Source organism: Sander lucioperca, chromosome 21 (assembly GCF_008315115.2).
Source record: "Sander lucioperca isolate FBNREF2018 chromosome 21, SLUC_FBN_1.2, whole genome shotgun sequence".
NCBI lineage: Eukaryota > Metazoa > Chordata > Actinopteri > Perciformes > Percidae > Sander > Sander lucioperca.
Genome location: NC_050193.1, coordinates 19,212,276 through 19,229,072, shown reverse-complemented (window position 1 = coordinate 19,229,072; position 16,797 = coordinate 19,212,276). Strand labels below are relative to the sequence as shown.

The following is a 16,797-nucleotide window of genomic DNA, read 5'->3' as shown; positions in this document are numbered from 1 at the left end:
CGAAGCGCAAAAAATAGTATATATGATTATATATGATATATCTGATTCGTCCAACTCAGTTTTACCATGGAAATGTTTACAGTACCCGCGAACCACGAACAGCTATAGAGTGAGCATCTACCATTGAACTATGTTAGTTTCTCTACACAGTCTTGTACCTTTTTCCCTTTTTTGCCATTTTCAAAATGTTTTATTGCGCTGAATCAAATGTTTTATATTCCCGATTCATCTCGTAGCACATCAAACATGATTTGGCCTCTGAAAAACAGCAAATTGCAATCAATGCTGGCTTCTTATTCTGGGGAAATCTGGAACCAACTTAGTTTAATTACTGTGATTAGGAATCAGTCCGTATGAAGTCATTTAAACCTCAATTAAGATTAATATACAGAATGTTATCAGTGACTTCATAATAGCCACTGAGCTAATGAGCTAAAGAAAAATCTATTTTAACAGCGATTTGGTTGATGAGTTCACTTTCACAGAAATACAAGTATTTATTTCCAGTCACTGTTCCCTACATGGTTATTATAATGTTACTTCAAAGTCAACTCAAGTTTAACCCAAAACAAGGTGCTAGCTAAAAGGTGCATTTGACTTCTGAGGAAACGTACTACTAGACAGCTAGATATTAAGATAAGTACTTACTTTACTTGGGTTCTGCTGCTTTTTCTACTTTTTCTACTTCTGCTGTGTGTGTTTGCTGGATTTGCTGTGTTTTTTGGCAAGAATATAGGGGTTTTACTTAAAATGACTGAAACTGTTTAGTTTCAGCCTAGCTTAGTGTGAAGTGTGGAGTTGGGAGTGGAGCTTAATGACTGTCCAGGTGCTTTGTTGACTGATTAGCTGGGTGGGACCTCCTCACCTGCAGCCAACACCAACCACCTCCTTGTATTTAATATTGGCATTTGCGTGAAGTGGCAGCGGACGAAGACTCAGAGGACAAAGACAAAGGAGTCTTCGCAGGAGTCTTCGTGGGCGTCTTTGTGGGAGACTAAGTGGGAAATTAAGTGGGCTTGATATCTTCTTGATATCTCAAATCTTACTTACACTGCTCGGTGTCTTTATCTGTTTTTTTCTCCAAATCAAATTCTTACTTTGATTACGTCTGCCCGCCCAACCATCTGCCCGCTGGATCCTATCCCTTCTCACCTTCTCCAGTCCATTGCTCCTGACCTCCTTCCTTTCCTCACCCATCTCATTAACATCTCCTTGTCAACTGGCTGTTTCCCGGATTCCCTCAAAGAGGCAAGAGTGACCCCACTGCTCAAAAAACCAACACTCGACTCGTCTGAAGTAAATAACTACAGACCCGTCTCCCTTCTTCATTTCTTTCCAAAACTCTTGAGCGTGCCATTTATAATCAACTCTCTACCTATCTCCACCAGAACAACCTTCTTGATCCCCACCAGTCTGACTTCAAGGCTGGCCACTCAACAGAAACTGCCCTCCTTGCTGTCACTGAGCAACTTTGCTCAAATCTTACCTGGCAGACCGAACCTACCGGGTAACCTGGAGAGGATCTACCTCAGAACCTTGCCCACTCAAAACTGGGGTTCCTCAGGGATCAGTCCTGGGTCCCCTCCTCTTCTCTCTGTACACCAACTCTCTCGGCTCTGTCATTCAGTCGCACGGATTCTCTTATCACAGCTACGCAGATGACACCCAACTAATTCTCTCCTTTCCTGAGTCTGAAACTCAAGTAGCAGCACGTATCTCGGCCTGTCTGACTGATATTTCTTCTTGGATGTCTACACACCATCTGAAACTCAACCTTGACAAGACTGAGCTCCTCTTCCTTCCAGGGAAAGGCTCTCCTACCCAGGAGCAACAGCTAAATGACATGTAATGTAATGTAATGTAAATTTGTTGTTACGGTTTAGGGATATTTCTGTTTCCAGTTTGTTCATTTCTGTTGTCTTTATTGTTTATTTGTGCATGTTCCCTGTGTTTGTATATTCTGTATATTTCTGTTTAGTTATCTCCTGGTTTAGTATATTTTTTGGTTAATTCCTGTGTTCTGTGTTCTGTGTTGTCAAGTTACTGTGTTTAGTTGATTTCAGGTTTTTGTCAGTGGTTCCTGTTTCCTGTTTTATTTTGATAGTCTGTTTTCTGTCCTGTCATGTCTAGTTTTACTTTTTGTGTTCCCGCCTTTGTTGATTGTCCTGCCCCGCCCTGATGTGTTTCACCTGTCATGTCACCTGTCCCTCATTTGTTCATTACCTCATGTATTTAACCTCTGTGTTCCCTTTGTCTCTTGTCAGATCGTTTTGTATTCCGTTGTGTCCTGTCCCTGTAAGTTTGCTTCTTTTGTTTCCTGCCCGTGTTGCCGTCAGCCTGTGTTTTTCCTGTTGCTTTCGTATTTTTCTCTGAGTTTCTTCGTATGGTTTTTCCAGCCTCTGAGCTGCCTTTTTTGTTATCAATAAATCCCTGAACTCAAGCCATCTCCTGCCTGCCTGCCACTCTCTGCGTTTGGGTCCTTTTTCCCCTGCTGATTGCAACATTTGTTGTGTTAACACTGTATCTTACAGCCTTTTTACAAATTATACAGCTTGCCGTTGTTTCATTTTTGGCCTGAAAATATAGCCACACGGCGCTCCTCTTCCTCTCTGCCATTCTTCTGCTCCATCTCTTTCAGTGGTGTAGTCTAATGTATTGTAGTGGGTATACTGTAGCCTACTGTATATACATATACAACCCGTTCTCACTCCGAACTCGTAAAATACGGACGTTTGGACAGTGGCTGTCAGAATCTGAAGCGACGAAAAACTGTGTCAAAAGGGACGCCAATAGTCCCGACCAAGCACGTTTAGATAAATCGCGTTATATGACGCTAAAGGAGACTTTTAGCATCAATAACAACGACAAAGGCACCTGACCAAGCGTCCGTATTTTACGAGATGGGAATCTGCCTTTGGTAGGGGGGGGCATATCATAGTGGGGGGGTCTGGGTGTCCTCCAACAGGGAAGTTTTGAGCGTCAAAGACTTCATTCCCTGTATTCGGATACACTTTTATGCACCAATTTACGGTGGAAATACCTTTATTTAGCCTATACGAAGATGAAAAACACAGATGATAACTCAAAATATATCAAAAATATCATAGAAAGTATGTTGTTGCGTGTCATTGGGCATTTTTAAGTGGGTATATGTAAATCCTGGAGCTTTCTTAGTGGGTATACTGCTTATACGAACCGCTCCAGAGTCGGATTGAAAGCGTACCGAGACCTGCTTGAAGAGGTGGTCTCGGTACGCTTGTTTGGTCCCCTTTTGGTGCACACCAGAGTTTGATTGCCGCGTTCTCACCTGCCCAAACGAACCGCACCAGCGGGGCAAACAAACTCTAGTTCGATTCAACTGAACTAAAGGCTGTCGGTATGAAAACGCCCTAAAACTAAAGTATCCATCTCATTACACTGGTATTGATCAATATCAATACCAACGTTGGTATTGATATTATCGATATTTGGATCGATCCGCCCACCACTGCTGTTGAATTTCTGGGAGGTTCACACTGCAGCAGCCCAATGCCATGATGTTTACACCGTACAGTGAATATGACACCAAACATGATTTGGCCTCTGAAAAACAGCAAATTGCAATCAATGCTGGCTTCTTATTCTGGGGAAATCTGGAACCAACTTAGTTTAATTACTGTGATTAGGAATCAGTACGTATGAAGGCATTTAACCTTAATTAAGATTGATATACAAAATGTTATCAGTGACTTCATAACAGCCGGTGAGCTAATGAGCTAAAGAAAAATGTATTTTAACAGCGATTTGGTTGATGAGTTCACTTCCACAGAAATACAAGTATTTATTTCCAGTCACTGTTCCCTACATGGTTATTATAATGTTACTTCAAAGTCAACTCAAGTTCAACCCAAAACAAGGTGCTAGCTAAAAGGTGCATTTGACTTCTGAGGAAAGGTACTACTAGACAGCTAGATATTAAGATAAGTACTTACTTTACTTGGGTTCTGCTGCTTTTTCTACTTTTTCTACTTCTGCTGTGTGTGTTTGCTGGATTTGCTGTGTTTTTTGGCAAGAATATAGTGGTTTTACTTAAAATGACTGAAACTGTTTAGTTTCAGCCTAGCTTAGTGTGAAGTGTGGAGTTGGGAGTGGAGCTTAATGACTGTCCAGGTGCTTTGTTGACTGATTAGCTGGGTGGGACCTCCTCACCTGCAGCCAACACCAACCACCTCCTTGTATTTAATATTGGCATTTGCGTGAAGTGGCAGCGGACGAAGACTCAGAGGACAAAGACAAAGGAGTCTTCGCAGGAGTCTTCGTGGGCGTCTTCGTGGGAGACTAAGTGGGAAATTAAGTGGGCTTGATATCTTCTTGATATCTCAAATCTTACTTACACTGCTCGGTGTCTTTATCTGTTTTTTTCTCCAAATCAAATTCTTACTTTGATTGCGTCTGCCCGCCCAACCATCTGCCCGCTGGATCCTATCCCTTCTCACCTTCTCCAGTCTATTGCTCCTGACCTCCTTCCTTTCCTCACCCATCTCATTAACATCTCCTTGTCAACTGGCTGTTTCCCCGATGCCCTCAAAGAGGCAAGAGTGACCCCACTGCTCAAAAAACCATGACTATGACTATAACAATTGATAACTCTGTGGTAGTCCCCACCCAGACTGCTAGAAACCTGCGTGTGACACTTGACGACCAACTGTCCTTCACTGCCAACATTGCTGCAACTACCTGATCATGTAGATACATGCTGCATAACATCAGAAGGATACGTCCCCTTCTAACACAGAGGGCGGCTCAGGTTCTGGTTCAGGCTCTAGTCATCTCACGTCTAGATTACTGCAACTCCCTCCTGATTGGCCTGCCTGCATGCTCCCTCCTGATTGGCCTGCCTGCATGCGCCATCCGGCCCCTGCAGCTCATTCAGAACGCAGCAGCTCGACTTGTCTTCAACCTCCCCAAGTTCTCTCACACTACACCTCTCCTCCGCTCTCTTCACTGGTTACCAGTTGCTGCCCGCATCTGCTTCAAGACACTAGTCCTTACATACAGGGCCACGAACGGATCAGCCCCAGCTTACATCCAGGACATGGTCCAACCCTATACCCCAACCTCCCCCCACTTCGCTCTGCATCAGCCAACCTGCTTGCTGCCCCCTCACAGCGAGGAAGAATATATATATATATATATATATATATATATATATATTTCTTGATGCTGCACTTTCATAGGGCTCTTTGTAGTTTTACTTATTTAAAAGCTAATGTACTTGCACTTACTACTTGTTGTCTGGAGTTTGCACCTTCAAGGTTGAACGCACTTAATTGTAAGTCGCTTTGGATAAAAGCGTCAGCTAAATGACATGAAATGTAAATTTGTTGTGTTAACACTGTATCTTACAGCCTTTTTACAAATTATACAGCTTGCCGTTGTTTCATTTTTGGCCTGAAAATATAGCCGCACGGCGCTCCTCTTCCTCTCTGCCATTCTTCTGCTCCATCTCTGTCAGTGGTGTAGTCTAATGTATTGTAGTGGGTATACTGTACTGTATATATATAGATATACAACCCGTTCTCACTCCCAACTCGTAAAAAATACGGACGTTTGGACAGTGGCTGTCAGAATCTGAAGCGACAAAAGGGACGCCAATAGTCCCAACCAAGCACGTTTAGATAAATCGCGTTATATGGCACTAAAGGAGACTTTTAGCGAGAAAGGCACCTGACCAAGCGTCCGTATTTTACGAGATGGGAATCTGCCTTTGGTGGGGAGGGGGCATCTCATAGTGGGGGGGTCTGGGTGTCCTCCAACAGGGACGTTTTGAGCGTCAAAGACTTCATTCCCTGTATTCGGATACACTTTTATGCACCAATTTACGGTGGAAATACCTTTTATTTAGCCTATACGAAGATGAAAAACACAGATGATAACTCAAAATATATCAAAAATATCATAGAAAGTATGTTGTTACGTCATTGGGCATTTTTAAGTGGGTATATGTAAATCCTGGAGCTTTCTTAGTGGGTATACTGCTTATACGAACCGCTCCAGAGTCGGATTGAAAGCGTACCGAGACCTGCTTGAAGAGGTGGTCTCGGTACGCTTGTTTGGTCCCCTTTTGGTGCACACCAGAGTTTGATTGCCGCGTTCTCACCTGCCCAAACGAACCGCACCAGCAGGACAAACAAACTCTAGTTTGATTCAACTGAACTAAAGGCTGTCGGTATGAAAATGCCCTAAAACTAAAGTATCCATCTCATTACACTGGTATTGATCAATATCAATACCAACGTTGGTATTGATATTATCGATATTTGGAAGTTCACACTGCAGCAGCCCAATGCCATGATGTTTACACCGTACAGTGAATATGACACCAAACATGATTTGGCCTCTGAAAAACAGCAAATTGCAATCAATGCTGGCTTCTTATTCTGGGGAAATCTGGAACCAACTTAGTTTAATTACTGTGATTAGGAATCAGTACGTATGAAGGCATTTAACCTTAATTAAGATTGATATACAGAATGTTATCAGTGACTTTATAACAGCCACTGAGCTAATGAGCTAAAGAAAAATCTATTTTAACAGCGATTTGGTTGATGAGTTCACTTCCACAGAAATACAAGTATTTATTTCCAGTCACTGTTCCCTACATGGTTATTATAATGTTACTTCAAAGTCAACTTAAGTTCAACCCAAAACAAGGTGCTAGCTAAAAGGTGTCTGTGCTCTTTTGTTTGAAAGAAACAGCACTCAATGTCGAACATGAGTTCTAATAAATTCCCAGCTGCATGCCTCTCTTCTCACTCACAGGCTTCATTTCTTCTATCGCATATTTGTTTTCACACATAAACTTTTTTTGCTTGGATTATTTGAAGTCATCGATGCCTGGTTACAGGAAATGGTGTTGGTTTTAAATGAGGCCAAACATGTGCTCCATGTGTGCAATTATTAACATGTTTCGGTGCCAAATGAAAGCCCAGGTGTTGGAAATTACATGGAGGCTGGTTATCCATCCAGTTCGTTTAGACATGCTTTTAAAAGAAATAAATACTGGCAGCTTAAATTAGGGCTGGGTAGCGAACTTTGATACTTTTAGGGGGAGCGTGCCTATGTAAGAATTATTTTTTTCACTGAAAATTAGGCCCTATGTTCCCACAGCCCTATGTTCCCACATTTCTAAGATTTTTTTCAAAATTAGGCCTTATGTTCGCCTAACCCTAACCCTAACCCTAACCCTTGAAGGGAAATGTAGGAACACAAGACCTGATTTTAAAAAATGTCCTGGGTGCCCTGATGGCTCGGTTGGTGGAGCGGGCGTCCATATATAGAGGTTTACTCCTCGACGCAGCGGGCGCGGGTTCGACTCCGACCTGCAGCCCTTTGCTGCATGTCATTCCCCCCTCTCTCCCTTTTCATTTCTTCAGCTGTTCTGTCAGTGAAGGCCTAAAAATGCCCCCAAAAATAATCTTTATAAAAGAAAATGTCCTTGAAATGTGGGAACATAGGGCTGTGGGAACATAGGCTGACCCCCTTTTGCACCAACCGAATTTCCTCCAAAGTATCGAGTATCGAAAAACCAGGCCTCCAGGAGGAGCGCCAGGCTTTAAAACCAATTTGACATAGCTGCCAAACATGGAATTGCAACTCCCTGTCCATCACGTGATGCCCTCTGGCCCAAAAAAGGCTTTTTTTTCCCCATAGAGTTACATGGCGAAAGAGATGCCTGTAAACCAGTGGATACATTTATTTTTGAGTGTCACAATGTCACAACCCCCATGAATTACTTGTGTCCCTATCAGAATTTGATCCATTCGGTCCAATAACATTTGGAAAGTCTAATAGAGCTGCACGATTAAATCCTTAGTCCCCATTCAAGTTAACGGAGCGTCAAACAGGAATCGACTCAGCGGGCCGAGGTCTCTAGTGCGCCTGCTCTATGGGCCGCACAGTGCAGAATCAGAGCCGCTCATCCGAGTCATTTAATACGCGGAAGTTGAACTTTTTTGGCTTCATGAGCCACTGCGCATCTCTCATAGGAATGAACGTGGCTCGGCCTCGAATGCTGTATCACATCCATGGGAAAAACTCTACGTTATGCACGGAGACAGAGCTCACAATGTGTGTTGTGGTGTTTTGAGAGGCTTGACTACAGTGTGCGTCACATAGGTAATGAGCATAGGTGCCAATACCGTGGGTGCTCGAGGTCCGGAGCTCTGATACTGAGCACCCACGTGAGCCAGACTGCCAGTAGGCTCCATTCATTTCAAATTAAACGTTGCAGTTGGTGCTAAGTGGAGCGTCTGTCATAGTGTGATTGGTTATGTCGCTGTCAGTCCCCTGCTCCATATCCTATCCACCAATCACAGCGTCTCTCGGATGAAAACACCTCAACATTTGGTAGCTTTGTGGGCCTAGGTGGTCGTGTGGACTTGTGTGCTATCTTCATGTAACATCGATAGCCAGGCCTACTAATTCATGTTTAGGCCTAGGCTACTAGATAGGTGGCATTGATTCTTAATTTCCCACGAAGCTGATCATGGTTACATGTCAGTTAAACTTCTCCAATCCTATCTGTATCTGTGAGAAGTGGTGCTGTCCTGAGTTGAAAGCCTACTTTACGGCTTTATTATCAAGTTAATAGGCGTGTGTGTTCATGTCGGCCGCTGTCCATTTCCTAAGGTTCTGAAATACAAAAATTTTTTGACTACTATTTTTTTTTTAAAGGGCGTGCGCCCGTGAGCGCCCACGGAGGAAACATAAATCGTCGCCTATGGTAATGAGTAATGTTGCCATTTCTTTTATTGTTAAAATGGATTTAAAAAAATTGGTATTCAAAAAAGTTCAGGAAGCAGTATCGAATGCACGGCATCTGTACCAGTATCAAATTGTTTTAATGATACTGTCACTACCCGATGTGAGTCGAGCATGCGTCACTTTGCGACTTCAGGCAGATCTGTTTTGCTGTTAGCTACAGAATAATGAGAAAGGTACATTACATAGCAGTAATTAATTATTTAGCGTAAAGCATCATATTTTCACGGCATGATCCCTGATGTCAGTTCTAGATTAGAGGCTGAAGTAGCCTCCAACAACCTGCTAATGAGAGACTTCTGTAATGTCAAGACAATAAAAATGGACCTACATAACGAAGCGCCCATGGAGGAAAACATAAATCGACAAGAGAAAAACGTGCCCTTGAACACGTATCAATAGATTAAAAATAACGTGACATTTACACGTAAAAAACGAGAAAAACGTGCCCGTGAACACGTATCAATAGATTAAAAATAACCTGACATTTACACGTAAAAAACGAGAAAAACGTGCCCGTGAACACGTATCAATAGATTAAAAATAACGTGACATTTACACGTAAAAAACGAGAAAAACGTGCCCGTGAACACGTATCAATAGATTAAAAATAACGTGACATTTACACGTAAAAAACGAGAAAAACGTGCCCCTGAACACGTATCAATAGATTACAAATAACGTGACATTTACACGTAAAAAACCAGAAAAACGTGCCCGTGAACACGTATCAATAGATTACAAATAACGTGACATTTACACGTAAAAAACGAGAAAAACGTGCCCGTGAACACGTATCAATAGATTACAAATAACGTGACATTTACACGTAAAAAACCAGAAAAACGTGCCCGTGAACACGTATCAATAGATTACAAATAACGTGACATTTACACGTAAAAAACGAGAAAAACGTGCCCGTGAACACGTATCAATAGATTAAAAATAACGTGACATTTACACGTAAAAAACGAGAAAAACGTGCCCGTGAACACGTATCAATAGATTAAAAATAACGTGACATTTACACGTAAAAAACGAGAAAAACGTGCCCGTGAACACGTATCAATAGATTACAAATAACGTGACATTTACACGTAAAAAACGAGAAAAACGTGCCCGTGAACACGTATCAATAGATTACAAATAACGTGACATTTACACGTAAAAAACGTGCCCGTGAACACGTATCAATAGATTACAAATAACGTGACATTTACACGTAAAAAACGAGAAAAACGTGCCCGTGAACACGTATCAATAGATTAAAAATAACGTGACATTTACACGTAAAAAACGAGAAAAACGTGCCCGTGAACACGTATCAATAGATTACAAATAACGTGACATTTACACGTAAAAAGCGAGAAAAACGTGCCCGTGAACACGTATCAATAGATTAAAAATAACGTGACATTTACACGAACTGCCGTGAGACTGGGTTGTAATGGACATTACTTTCCTGCTGCTTTTCTGATATATAGGTGATGTGTATTATGTAATGATGTATTCCCCAGAACTGTTTAGTTCATGTCTCTCCATCACCAACACAGTCATACCAGCAGCAACACAACATGTTTTCCACTCCTTGGCTTACATAAACCAGATCAATGAATGTGTTTATGTGTGAGATTTCGGGCGCGTGCTGGACTGTTTAGTCATCACGCTGGACTCATTTGGGTAGGTGTGTTTGATTGTTTTCTTTCTTGTTTTGCCAAATTCCACGCCGAAAACTTTGAGAAAACCAGCATCATCAAAACTTTATCAGGGAGTTGACATCATGTCTGTTTGAATAATGTTGTTGGATTAACTTTATTTAGATGTGATTCCAGCTTCCAGATGTTTTGTCGTGAGAGTAGTGAGTCATGCTGCCGAGGCTTCACCTCTCCTTCCCTCTCCACCCCCGTCAAAGACTGGCGAGCTGTTAGCCCTCCTAAGGAAATAACTTTTCATCCAACACCTTGGCTAACCTTTAGACTTAGACTTAGACTTCTCTTTTTTGATCCTTTTTTCCTGCAAGGAAATTAGATTTCCAGCAGCAGATTTTAGCAGCTTACAAAACACTCTTTAAATAAAGAGATATAAAAAAATACAATATAGTAAAAATACAGTATAAGAATAACAATAACAATAAACTTTTAGCTAAATATTTTTTACAAAAAGTAAACAAACAGTAAACAACAATAAACTACAGATAAATAAAGATAAATATATAGATATATAGGACTGTGTATGGTATTGTGTTATTGTACAGTTAATAAATAAATGACATTTAGCATAAATAGTTAGCTAGTTTAGTTAGGAAAGGAAGATATGGCCACTTTCTGACCGGAGGCATTTTTGCAGTTCCTAGAACCCTTTTTTTCTCCTGTTCCTATTGGACCAATTTGGGTATTATTAAAGTGCCCATGTTATGAAAAAAAATTACTTTTTCTGGGATTTGGGGAGTTATTTTGTGTCTCTGGTGCTTCCACACACATACAGACTTTGAAAAAAACCGTCCATGCTGTTTAGAGTGAGATACGGTTTCTGAATGTGTCCTGCCTTCAGTCTCTGGGTGAGCTGGTCAAAATCTGCACGGCTTTCTACGTCACTAGCTGAGACGAGGGGGCTAGGGGGCTAACTGTTAGCATGCCTAGCATAGCGTTACCTGTTGTTCTGTTTCCGGTTAGATCCGGTGTGGTGTTGTAGTAGTTGTTGCAACAGCATGTGAAAAAAACTACAAAGTTTGCTAGGCCAAAAAGAACGTTAATCTCGCGATAAAAAAATTGACACCGTTAAAATGGGTTTGCGTTAAGCTATTAATAACGCGTTTAACTGACAGCAAATATATATATATTTCTTGAAGCTGCAATTTCATATGGCTATTTGTAGTTTTGCTCATTTAAAGGGTTGAAAGCACTTAATTGGACGTCACTTTGGATCAAAGCGTCAGCTAAATGACATGTAATGTAATATAAAGTAGTTAGTAGAACTGTTTAGAAGTGGACTGTTCCTATAACTACGTTCCTGTAACTACTTGGTCAGAAAGAGGCTATAATCAGTGCTTCCTTAGACAAAAATATGTTTAATTTTGAATCAAAAGTGGAATTTTTGGGCCTGTCGTTGACCTGTCCTGAGATGTGAAGTAACCATCCTTTATTAGATTTTAAAAGTACAATGGTAGACACAAAATTAAAATGCTTCTTGTTTTTTTTATTTTAATGACTAGTTTAGACTCAATATTTTCAGCATGCGCTGTGTTTACCCTGTCTGCAATCTTTGCTTGACCTGCAGTCTCTCCTCTCAGAGCGGAAAGGCGAGAGATTGTGAGGATTGCTGGGAATAACACATTACGTAAACTAATGGCTCCGTAATGGAGCCTTTCTACGTTGCAGTGAGAGACACAGCGGATGCCATAGATGTGACTTTGAACAGGACTGTTCAATGTTAAAACATAGAGGGAGGAAACGTGTAAAAATAAGTAGTCACGCAGTAAATAAGAGTATATTTTGGGATTGTTTATATTGTTCTAAGAATATGTATCACATCCATTCTCTGTTCTTATAACTGCTCAGAGGAAGTTGCTCAAAGTTCATTTAACTTTTGTGACCAACACCATTGTAATTTGGGCTTGAAGGGATAATTCGGATGTGTGTTCAGTGTGGTTGTATATGAGCTGCTTCTCCATAGAGTGTTGGCAACAGTAGCAGCCCAGTCTCACAGCAGTTCGTGAAATGGTCACGTTATTGAATCTATTAATTTGTGTACTGAACACGTTAATGTCGTTATTTTCGTGTGGTGAGCACAAATTTTAAAGTAATGTGTTTCAATGGGAAGCATATTTCGTGATCACAGCACGATTACGGTAGCGAGTAGTATTGATAAAGCCTGGTTCACACGGGACAATTTTAAAATTGTCGGCCGATTTTCCAATCCTGAGAGACTCCACACACGGCGATAAAAAATCACGGTCTAACAGTTTTGGTCGTACAGCGTGTGGTGCAACACATCACACACCAACCGATCTGACTCCCGAGCATTCCCAGGTCAGACGGGAAATCTCGCAAAATCCCTCGAGATCAAACGTGACTTCAGAGTAAACAATCATGGCGGACGAAGAGGACGCAGTGGCGATAATTTGTAGTTTGTTTTTAACCGAAAAAAAACGTTATCAAAAGAAAAGGCGATGGTCAAAGAAGTGGAGACAACGCCAGCATGGACTATACTTGTTCTACTTATCTCCGACGTCCACCGGACTTTCTGGTGCGCCGTGCCGCCCCCTGTTTTGATGTTGTTTCCCGGTGCTTTCCTCGCCGCCTCGTCACCTCTCTTTCTGATTGGCTACACGCCACAGTCCACAGGCTGCGTGCTCGTTTGTCCCCGGGGGACACCGCACACGAGGAGGAATCGGGCCACAACAATCCAACATGTTGGATATTCCCGATTTGAGATGGGAGCGGTCCCGACGTCCTTCTGAGCAGACGAGAGCAGTCTTAACACACCACACACGGCAGGAACATCTGATCAGATTATTTTACCATAATCGGAGCATCCTTAAGATTGTCAGAAGGGGGGAATCGGGGCTAAAATCAGCCTCATTATCCTGCCGTGTGAACCAGGCTTAAGGCGAAAATCCACCCAGGGAGGTTGGTCGGGGGGGTGGATGGGTCAAACAGCACAGGACTTTCACCCTGGAGACCGGGGATGGCGTCCAGCGTGTTGCAGTTCCTTTCCGCGTTATTCTCTTCCTAACCTCAACCGTCCCATTGTTGTGGTCGGCGTGTGGTGTTTCATGTCCCCGTTGTTGCGTCCCCCAGAGCAGCCCAGTGTCATGTTATTGTCATGTTATTATCTGTATTTATATTTTTCCTTTCCGAGTACTTACTTTTTCAATATTATTTATATTATAGAATAGAATAGAATAGAATACACTTTATTGTCCGCAAGGGGAAATTTGTCTTGGACATAGTGCTACAATCTGTTGCTTCACAACATAAACAACAAAAACATTCTCAGATTAACATAAAATAAAATACAAATACAATACAATAAGATAAAATCAACATGAAAGTGAGATCAGCACAGACGACACAACATCCTAAGAATGAACTGTAATAATTAAAGTGTGAGGTGCAAAACGTGCTGGTGTATTTACTGCACCCCTGCTCTGCTGGTCACACTTCAATAACATTTATATTATGGTTAATTACTTTTGCTATGTTATTTAATTACATATTATTCAATCTAATTTCACGTCAATTACTTACTTACATTACAATATTTTTCGTACTATGGCCACTTTACTTTACAATACTTTTTATATAATGCCACTTTACATTCATTCAGTACTTTTTGCACATTGTTGTTTGTTTGGTTGTTTGTTGGTTGGTTTTTATTGTGAAAAAACTGCTGCTGTAACAAGTGAATTTCCCCATTGTGGGATAAATAAAGTATTATCAAATCTAATCTAAAGGCAGTTTGTGAAATGGTCACGTTTGAAAATTGTGACCTGTACACGAATCAATAAATCAAAATTACGTGACAATTTCACGAACTGGCGTGAGACCGTGTTGACAGTAGATTGCGGTCGGTCGGTTTGGGAGCGGAAGCTACACCAACACGGAAGCTAAGCAATATCCAGCTGTGGACGGGGGCAGCAGCTAAACGGATTTTAGACACCTAGTTCCACGTAGGGTTGGGTACCGAAACCTGGTACCACTATGGAACCGGTTCCTATGCAACCAGTAGGAATCGGACCGGATTAGAACGCAAATTTCGGTTCCTCATTACAGTTCCACTTAATGTGTCGACTTAAATATTTTCCCTCTGTCGTTCCGAAACAGACGTAAAAATATCCCCCTTTCTCTGTAGTCTACCGTTAGCTAGCTACCGTAAATGTAGGCTACTTTTAAAATGCTAGTTAACGTTAGTAATTAAACTTAAACAGCTAATGGAAGTCCAAACTGCCTGAGAGCTTCTCCTGTACTATACGGTAATTCCTCTACTATGAGACAGTAAGTCTCGTGGTTATGACCCAATCGTTAGCCTATTTTTATAAAAACGTCTGCTACGGAGCCATAACGTGAGGTACAAGGTAATGGAGCCTTTTATACATTGTCGTGTTTCTTTAGAAATAAACAATGGACAAATAGAGTCTTTAAACTCTTCAGATGTAAAGTTATTCTCTGTCAAAGTGACGTCAAAATGAATGGCAGTCAATGGGATGCTAACGTAGGGTGAGTGCTTATTAGCACTTGCATTAGCAAGGTTTAACCATGTATCAGCTCATTTAAATATCTCACGTTACTGTATTGTGTCAACAGTTAACTTCATTTAATATTATATGTGGCGTTCTCTTTTGCGGGGTGCAAATGTTCCACCAAAACAAGTTCCTTCCTGAGACTATTTAGCAGAGCCACCATCACTGCGTCCGGAGCTTAGCGCCGCCCAAGACGACTGCGATTGGTTTACAGAAATGCAAACAAGCCAAAGTGTTTTTTTTCTCCTATCCCAGAATGCATCTGTGGGGGCGCCCAGATAGCTCAGTTGGTAGAGCGGGTGCCCATATATAGAGGTTAACTCCTCGACGCAGCGGGCCCTAGTTTGACTCCGACCTGCGGCCCTTTGCTGCATGTCATTCCCCCTCTCTCTCATTTCATGTCTTCAGCTGTCCTGTCAACTAAAGGCCTAAAAATGCCCAAAAAATAAGGCAAAAAAACGCCAAACTTTACTCCACAGCGCTGTGCACATGCGAGACTAAGAACTAACAAACAAACTAACCCATCGATGCAGCACATTTGACTTTTGTAATTACACAAAGTAGACTGAAATGCTCAGTCTGCAGACCTTCATGGATGGTTTGAGGCGTCTCATTTATTGTCATTATCCTGTCATTCCTGATCCCGATGTCACCCAAACTATAACAGTGTGATGACAAGATACCGTCCATGAAAGGCATAACAGGAAATATGTGGAGCCAAGATTTCAGTAATTGGCTTTTCCTCATTCCTCCAGCCTTCAGGAATCTGGCTTCATGAGATGCAGAGCCCTTTGTCCTCACTTCATGACATTTTTTATGTATTAGAGGAGCAGAGGAGGCTTTTTACAGTGAGGCTCCACAGCTGTGTGGACTAACACGGAGTCCGAAGCCTGACCACAAAAGGAAAAATACAGCAGGGACTCACACAGTCACACCGTAAATTCAAGAGAGTGAGAGAGAAGATTATCACAGCAGAGTGAAGTCATGCAGGCCTCTGTAATGAACACTGCAGCGTGCACAACTAGTTTCAATCACCTTTACGATATCTGTAAGCTAGAATATTTATTTGACCTTTTTCTTCCCTTACATGCTATCACAGTTTGACTTGGCTCATTACAGAAAATGTGAGACATTTAGGCACTGATTATCACAGCAGTATTAAGAAACAGACCATGCATTTGTTTATTTTAAAGCTCTATTAATCAGTATTTTCTAAATGACCAATGAGTCAAATGACTGCATGTATTTCAAACATTTCAAGTATGCTTGCGTGGCTTTTTCCAAAGACGTGAAAGTGGAGGTAATACACGGGCCTCTGATAAAGGGGCCTGTGTGATACCATTTAGACCAGGGGTCTCAAACTCAACTTACCTGGGGGCCGCTGGAGGTAGCGTCTGGGTCAGGCTGGGCCGCATCAAGTATGATGTTATATTCCTTGTACACTGCAACTTTCTCTGTGCATATATGACATGTAGGGGTGCTCCTGTGCTCGAAAAAAAAATATTCCGTCTCCCACTTTCCCTGAAATTGCCTGTGCTCGTCGCCAACCTTTCTCTTCACGGCATGTTTTGAGAGACATGACTGGAACTGGGTGATGGCATATATTTTCCGTCACTCATTGATACCTGCCCAGGTACTTAATTGACAACAAACGCCGCTGTCAGGAGACCGTAAGTGACACATGCAACGACTCAGCAAAAAGGTACCTTTCAGAACAACGCGAGGGCCACATTAACACTAAACTTTGATGTCAA

At 41.7% G+C, this 16,797-nt stretch overlaps 1 long non-coding RNA gene across 1 annotated transcript; it reads left to right on the top strand.

Annotated features, from left to right (window-relative positions):
* The first annotated feature begins 1,689 nt into the window (after nt 1-1,689).
* LOC118494103 lies at nt 1,690-16,463 on the top strand. The gene is made up of 3 exons (XR_004896160.1): nt 1,690-1,702; nt 1,902-1,904; nt 16,390-16,463. It is a non-coding gene; the product is annotated as an uncharacterized LOC118494103 (long non-coding RNA).
* Nucleotides 16,464-16,797: the final 334 nt, after the last annotated feature.